This window comes from Antechinus flavipes, chromosome 2 (assembly GCF_016432865.1).
Source record: "Antechinus flavipes isolate AdamAnt ecotype Samford, QLD, Australia chromosome 2, AdamAnt_v2, whole genome shotgun sequence".
Classification (NCBI taxonomy): domain Eukaryota; kingdom Metazoa; phylum Chordata; class Mammalia; order Dasyuromorphia; family Dasyuridae; genus Antechinus; species Antechinus flavipes.
This window is the reverse complement of record NC_067399.1, coordinates 439,510,949-439,519,060: the sequence shown is the minus strand read 5'-3', so window position 1 is coordinate 439,519,060 and position 8,112 is coordinate 439,510,949. Positions and strand designations below refer to the sequence as shown.

Genomic DNA, 8,112 nt, shown 5'->3' with positions numbered 1-8,112 from the left:
GTAGGGGGGAAATAGGAGCTCCATCCAGGAGGGATCAGGGCGGGGTGGGGTGGGGTGGGGCGGGCCGGGCCCGGGCGCGCGTGCGTGCGGCCGCCCCGAGCTCCCGGGGACGTTCGCTCCGGTCACGTGCACGGGGCCCCCGCCTGCCCGGCCCCGCCCCGCTCCTCCCCCTCCCTCTCCCCTTCCCCTCCCCCTCCCGGGCCCCGGTCCCCTCCCCTCCCCCTCCCCGCCGGGTCTGAGGCCGCTGCCGGGTCCGGGAGTCCCGGTGTCCCGCTGTCCGGCTCTCCGGGCCGCGGAGACGGACAGAGCGGCGCTCGCAGGCCACGGGCCGGAGTGGGCCGCCGTCGGAGGCCCCTGGCCGGGCCGCAGGTGAGACAGAGGTTGGAGCTCGGGCCGGGTCCGGGGGGTGGGGTGGGACGGGACGGGACGCGAATGGGACTCGCTTCGTTCCTGGCCCCGGGAAAATGGCGCCGCCGCGCGGGGCGGATGACAGGCTCGGTCGGGCCAGGAGCAGCCACCCGCCCGCCGCCGGGCTCGCTCGTGTCCCCGCCGCCGCCGCCATGTTGGGGAGCTGGCCCCGGCCTGCGGGGGGTCGGGGCTGGAGTGTGTGTGGGGGGGCAGGGTCAGGCCTGCAGCGGGGAAGGGGGGTTGCTTCTCTGTGGTGCCCGAGCTCGAGCTCCGCCTCCCAAACCCTTAGCCGGGCCGGGGGAGGCAGGTGTCCAAGCCCCGACCCGGGCGGGCAGGCAGGGCAGGCCCACCTCATTGTGTGCCGGGTTTACCGGGCCGGGTGTGTGTGCGCTAATGTGCTCCGGGGAGATGGAGGAGGGGAAGGAAGGGGAAGGAAGGATTTGGGAGGACTACTGAGATAGATCCCTGGGCGGGGAGTTTGACAGCGGGCGCTACAAAGGAGCATGCTAACCCTCTGAGGTTTCCTAATCCCTTAAAAGTGGGGAGAAGAAATGAAGCCTCGAAATGCCCGGGGCCTGGCTATGTTGTATGTACAAAAGAGTGATGGCATTGTGTGGGGGTAATCACCCAGGGCACTCTCCGGGGGAGAACACCCCCCCATCCCCGCATCCAAGTAAGGGTCACTCGGGGAGGTCATCATTGTAAGGGGTGAGGAAGCCAGGAGCAGAATTAGTGATATGGAGCCCAAGAGCATGGAATCGGGAATGTCAGTGGACGGAGCTCACTCCGAGTCCACTGAATTAATGTTACTGAAACGTGTATTGCAGTTGCTCAGAGCACGGTACAAAGTGCCGAGAATACACAGAAGAAAAGGGCCTTGTCCTCAGAGAGCTTGAAATCTAACTTTAAAGGCTTAAAACTTCACGGAGACTTTTGAACACCTTGTATAAAGATATACAGAATAAATTCAAAGAAATGAATTAGGGAAGGAGGGCGCTGCAGTTGGGGGTGTTAGGAGGAAAGGTTGGGTAGAAGGTCTTGATTGATCTGTTCTTGGAGGAAGTGAAGCTGTATTCCAGGCATGAGGGGGTGTAGTCCAAAGACGCAAATTCTAAGTGGAGGTGCCGCGTATGAAGAACTGAGGGAAGTTTGGTTGTACTGTAGACTGTGGGAAGGGGAGTAATGTATAACAAGGTTGGAGAGATAAAATGGGGCCAGATTGTGAAGGGCTTTAAAAAGCTAGAGAGGAGTTACTAGTGTAGCCTTAAAGAGCAATTGAAAGATTTTGAGTGGATAAATTATATTATTATTAAACTTGTACATTTGGGAAATTTTGAAATTTGGAAAAACAAATCAATTGTGTGAAGCAGCACAATGGTCTTGAAAAGGCATTGGACCATACCTGGCAGGCTCTGCCACTCCTATGTGATTTAAGACAAAATCACTTTAATATTTCTTTTTGTCTCAGTTTTCACATCTGTAAAATTAGAAGATTGGAGTACTGTTCTCTGCCTAAATTTTATCATCTCACTTTCCTCAAAGTCACTGGTTCTAAGCTTTTCTCATCCTCCTATTCTTTGACTAAAAAGAACACCCTTAGTGACTTTAAAATTCCTCATAATCTATCTCCTTTTCTGTAAGCACCAGAAGTAAGTTAATTCTGACTTTTTACTAAAGCTTACCCTTTTACCTGATCTCATTTTCTTTTAACACCTTATTTCAGAAGGCTGCTCTCTTAGTCTCTTCAATCTCTCCTCCACTGGTACCTTTTCCTCAGTTCACAAATATGTTCATTTTGACATCCACTTCCTATGTAACTACCATCCCATCGTTTTCTCTTATGCTGCTAAAATATCTTGAAAAGTTGTCTATACCAGATAACTACACATCCTCATTACCCATTTTCTCCTTTAAGATGTGATTTTAGTTCTCAAACTTTTCTGCCTGGAATCATCATTGTAATCATATCTAATGGTTTCCAATCCTTGAACTTGTTAGTGTCTTTTAAGAGGGTTTTGAATACCCTCTTTTATTGAATATTCTTCCCCACTGGCTTCAGAGACACTATATTCCAGCTGGGTTTTGTTTTGTTTTGACTTTTCACATCTTTTTTCCGTGCCCTTCACAACCTCTTCACCTTGGTCTCTATGTCTTAATGAATGTATCCCATTCATCTGTATTCAGCCCAAACTTCTCTCTGCATTTTCTATTGACAAGCGAACATTCACTCCCACTACTTCAACTACTACCTCTATGCAGATAATTCCCAAATCTCTATCTTCAGTCCTGACTGTGTTCTGACCTCTACATCTGCATCTCCAACTATCTACAATAAAGCTTCACCTACATGTCCTCTTGGCATCTCAGACTAACATGTTCAAAACCAAGCTTATTTCTTTTCTTGGGCTCTCCTCCTGTCTTCCCTGTTTTAGTCTGATCTACCACCATTCATCGTGCCTCCTATATTCAAAACTTTGGGGTTAGTCAACTTTTCCTCATCTCTCATATCCAACTAGATTCCAAGTTCTACCCATTCCTCTGTGATATCTCATTCATCCATTCTCTTCTTACTAATGTTATCACCCTCGTATAGGTCATTTCTATTCACTATTTCTCTTTTAGGGGCCTCCTACCTTCTCAAATCCACCCTATTACTGCCAGAAAATGTTTTCTCATGTGGTAGCTCTTCTGCTTAAAAAGTTCTTTGTTGCCTACCATAAAGTTCAGATTTCTTTGCCAGGAATTCTAGGCTTTTTACATTTGGGGGCTTCCTACCTATTCATTCTTGTTTCTTTTTGTTTCCCTCTCTTCATAGAATACTTAGAACAAATTGGATAACAAATACTGATTGTCCTCATTATCTTCGTGTTGAATCCTTACTAACCCTTTAGTTCTCAACTCAGTTGTCACCTCATTCATTGTTTTCCCTGATCAGTAACGATTTTTAAATTTCACACCATTTTTGGCACCTTTCTAACTCGAATTTATCGCAGCACTTTAAAGTTTGTAATTGCTTTACATATATCATCTTATTTGATCCTCATAACTTGGTGAATAAGATCCTATTCTTATCTCCATTTTACAAATGAGAAAACTAAGGTTGATGGAGGTTGTGACTTGTTCAGAATCGTACATCTAATAAATAATACAGTATTTGATTTGGAGTCTTCCTTACTGTAAGTCCAGTTCACTATCCTTTATACTAGATTGCCTTTCTTGTTTGAGGGGGATGCAAAATTTCTTACATTTAAAAAAGTTCACTTCCTCAGAAAATACGTTAAATATTTCACTTGCGTAGGGCTACTATTAAGTATTTTAGGAGCAATGGAGTCAAGGATAGAAACAATTTATTTTTGCTTTGAAAGATTTTAATTAGTTGAATTTAAGTTTTATTTTTCTCTTCAAATACTCAAAATCAGTGCTTTCACCACATTATAACCTTTATAATTTTCCTGTGCAGTTGTAATCCCTTTTGACAGTGATGTGATTATTCCCAAACTGCTTTGATTTAATTGGTTTTGATAAAAGTTAAAGTTTATGGAGTAGAAAAGAAGTTAATTTGGAGCCAGAAGGTCTGGCTCTAAGTATCCAGGTTCTCCCAGTTGAAACGCATAAGAATTTGGGTAAGCCACTTTATCTCTCTAGGCCTCAGCTCCTTTATCTGTAAAATGAGCTAGTTGAACTTCTACAGATCTGTAATGCACTTACTGTGTAATATTTTTATTCCACTGCTAAGATGTAAATTTCAGTAGGAAAATTATACAAACTTATTTTATCTAAACTAATCTTTCCTGCATGTAACACAGTGTTCATTTATATAATAGATGCTTAAGAAGTGTTCATTGAATGAGTAAATAACTGAATTCATTTAAAAAATATATTAGTAAGTACCTGTATTAGATGCTAAGGCTATAAAGTTACAAAATGACATCTTGACCATCTTCCTTGACCAGAACACTTTCATTCATATATACACATACAAAATGACATCTTGACCATCTTCCTTGACCAGAACACTTTCATTCATATATATATATATATATATATATATATATATATATATATGTATATATACATATATATACATACATACATATATAGATAGATAGATAGATAGCTTCCCCCATTAGAGAATGTGAGCTCTTTGAGGGCAGATTGTCTTGTGGTTTGTTTGTTTTTGTATATATATCCCCAGTGTTTAGGATTGTACCTATTACATAGTCAGTAATAAATGCTTTTTCATTCATTCAAAAAGCTTATAATTTGTTGGGTGATATGACTTACACAAGTACAATATGTGATAAAAGAGAGATTCAGAAAAGATGCCGTAGGAAAATTGGAGGAGGAAAAGAAGACTTTCACCTGGGGTGAGAGGAATTAGAGGTGCAATTTGGAAATGCATCTGAATTGGAACCTTCCAAATTTTGAAGGATTCTGAAAAACAGAAATGAAGAGGTAAATTAATTCCATGCTTGGAGAATAGATTATATGGAGGAAGGAGATGGCATGGCAAATTTGAGAACACTAGTAGTCCAGTTTGGCTGGATTGTAGAGTACATGGAATGAGGGTACTATAAAATTCAGAAAGGCAAGATGTATGTAGAAGGGACTTATTAAGTCCTAACCAAGATGTACTAGATTAAGGAGTTCAAATTTTATTCTCTAGTTCAGGGATCCTTTTACCGTTTTGTTTTGTTTTTTTTTTTTTTTTTCCTGCCATAGACACACACACACACTTTCACACACACACACTCACTTTCTCTCTCTCTTTCTTTTAAAAATTTATTTTGTTATAGCTTTTTATTTACAGGACATATGCATGGGTAATTTTTCAGCATTGACCCTTACAAAACCTGCTGTTCCAACTTTTCCCCTTCTTCTCCCCACCTCCTCCCCTAGATGGCAGGTAGTCCCACACACATACATACATACATATTTATACAGTTATCTTGCTGCACAAGAAAAATCACATTTAGAAATAAGGTAAAAATAACCTGAGAAGGAAAACAAAAATGCAAGCGGACACTAACAGAAGGAGTGGAAATGCTATGTTGTGGTCCACATTCATTTCCCATAGTTCTTTTACTGGGTGTAGCGGGTTGTCTTCATTACTGAACAATTAGAACTGATTTGGTTTATCTCATTGTTGAAAAGAGCCACAACCATCAGGATTGATCATCATATAGTATTATTGTTGAAGTGTATAATGATTTGGTTCTACTCATTTCACTTAGCATCAGTTCATGTAAGTCTCTCCAGGCTTTCTGAAATCATCCTGCTGGTCATTTCTTACAGAACAATAATATTCCATAACATTTATATACCACAATTTATTCAGCCATTCTCTAATTGAAGGGCATCCATTCAATTTCCAGTTTCTAGCTACTACGAAAAGGGCTGCCACAAATATTTTTTCTGCCATAGATTCTTTTGGCAATTAGGTGAAATTTAAAATAGACCTCTTCTCAGAATCATGTTCTTAAATGCATAAAATAAAATACATATGCTTACCAAGGAAACCAATCATCCTGAATTTCAATGATCAAAACATTAAAATAAACAAACAAAAACCCCTCAGGTTAAGAATCTCTGAATTAGTTGGTGTTTTAAGAGTTCTTTTAGCCCCTGCAATTTGGAACTCTGGTTTCAGAAAAGGGGCAGTGAAAACAAAGGTGGAGGGATGGAAGTATTTTTTCTTTTCTTGTATGTTTAAATATAGGATCTGGACCATAAAATTAGATACATTAGTTACCCATTTCTTTTACTATAGAGAGGATCTCAGTTTTGTTGTTCACTTCTTTAACTTGAAATAGCTGCATATGTAATGTAGCTGCCTCAGGACTTAAACTTTTTCCACGGGTGACCCCTTTTTGCAAGAGAAATTTTTACACTATCTGGAGTATATAGGTATATAAAAGAGGTATACAGATCAAACCATTTACTGATAGTAAGTCATAAATTTATCTTAAAACAATTCTTGGGTATATTTATGATTTTTACTATTAAAGATGAAAGCAAATTTTAATATTAATGAGTTGGATGAGCTTATTTATTTTTACATAAAGAATTAAATCTTAATAGAATATTTAATATCTTTTACTGTTACCAAATTTTTGCAATCTCCCTCCTCCCTAATTCTCAATGAAGAGGCCAGTATAGTCTTTCCTGGAGATAGAAATTTCTGGACTACCTCATTCATAAAGGGATCCCTTTCATTGGGATTTTGTCAAAAAATCTTTTATAACAGGAGCTAATACTTTAGTGAATTGGCTTTCCTGTTTTATGCCACTTTGAGATTGATTAAAGGATTGAACAAAGTTATTTATGTGGGTTATTTTTTTTTTTTCAGTCCAATAATCCTGTGTTTTTAACAAATGCATGAATCTTGGTGGATAAGTCATATTTGCTCTCCCTCATCAGGTGCTTTAAAAACAAGAAGTAAACATAAGAAATCTGGCAGCTAGACATCACAATAGATAATACCTGATAATACTGTGATTAAATCTGGCTTCAGATATTTATTAGCTATATGACCATGGGCAAGCTACTTAATTTCTATTTGCTTCAGTTTCCTCATCTGTAAAATGGGGATAATAATAACATCTACCTCCCAACATTGTTATGAGGATCAAATGAAATAATATTTGTAGAGTACTTAGCATAGTGCCTGGCACATATAATAATCACTATATAAATGTTATCATTATACTTTTCAGTCACATTTGTGGCCATAGACAATCTTAATTGAAAGCCTGCCTGTTCCCTTCTTGTACATCAAGATTACCTGTATATGTACATTATTTTTATAATATTTTATATTGATCTGAAAGTAGGCAAGTGAATTTATAGTTGCTGATGTCCTCTTAGTTGCCTTTTTTGGAGAATGATATTGTCCGACTTCTTTAAGATATCTGATTATAGATCCTTCAACCCTTATAAAATTGAGTGTTAGCAGCCAGGGTTTCTTCAGGGTGTACTTAGTCATTTTTCCAAGTTTATTTTCTTGATTTCTATTTCAACTTCTTCATTATGGTACATCTAGTTGGTACTCAGATGGTAGGGTCAAAATGTAATCATAATGATAACAGCTATATAGAAATACTGGTAAATCTGTTACATTTTCTGGCTAGTTGTTGGCTACCTTAACAGTTTTTGTGTATGAGTATGATGATGTAGGTTAGCTGAGTTTCACATTAAGCACTTTGCAGACTCATTTTCTTCTGCTTTGCAGCTTCAGGACTTCCCCATCCCCCACCCTTCTGGGCCTGCTGCAGAGATCTTCAGGGTTTAGAATGTCTTCTCTGGCCAAATTTTGGCACATATGGATGAAGGAGGGTGGCCCTACCAGAAAATTGGAGATTGTGGAGATAGAGAACTGCCAGGTGAGTTTGGAGGCATGTAAAAACAAACCTCTTTCTAAGGTTAATTCAGAAATAGTTATGCTAAATAAAGTGATTCATGACATTAAAAGGTAATAGTTTACATTTATATAGTGCTTTACTGTTTGCAGAACACTTTATGTACACTGTCATTTGATCCTTAAACAACAGCCTCTAAAGTTCCACTATTATTCCCATTTCACATGTAATATAACTTAGGCTCTGAAAGGTTATATGATTTGGTGACTTCCCCAGGATCACATCAGTATTGGTATCAAAGGTAACATTTGAATGAAAGCCTTCCTGACTCCCAAGTCCTTGGTTA

At 40.0% G+C, this 8,112-nt stretch overlaps 1 protein-coding gene across 1 annotated transcript in view; it reads left to right on the top strand.

Moving 5' to 3' along the window:
• The first annotated feature begins 220 nt into the window (after positions 1-220).
• Positions 221-8,112, top strand: part of NCOA6 (nuclear receptor coactivator 6) — a 70,702-nt gene continuing 62,810 nt past the window's right edge. The window contains 2 exon segments of the mRNA XM_051979164.1: positions 221-369; positions 7,640-7,790. The gene's annotated coding sequence lies outside the window, so the exon portion shown is untranslated.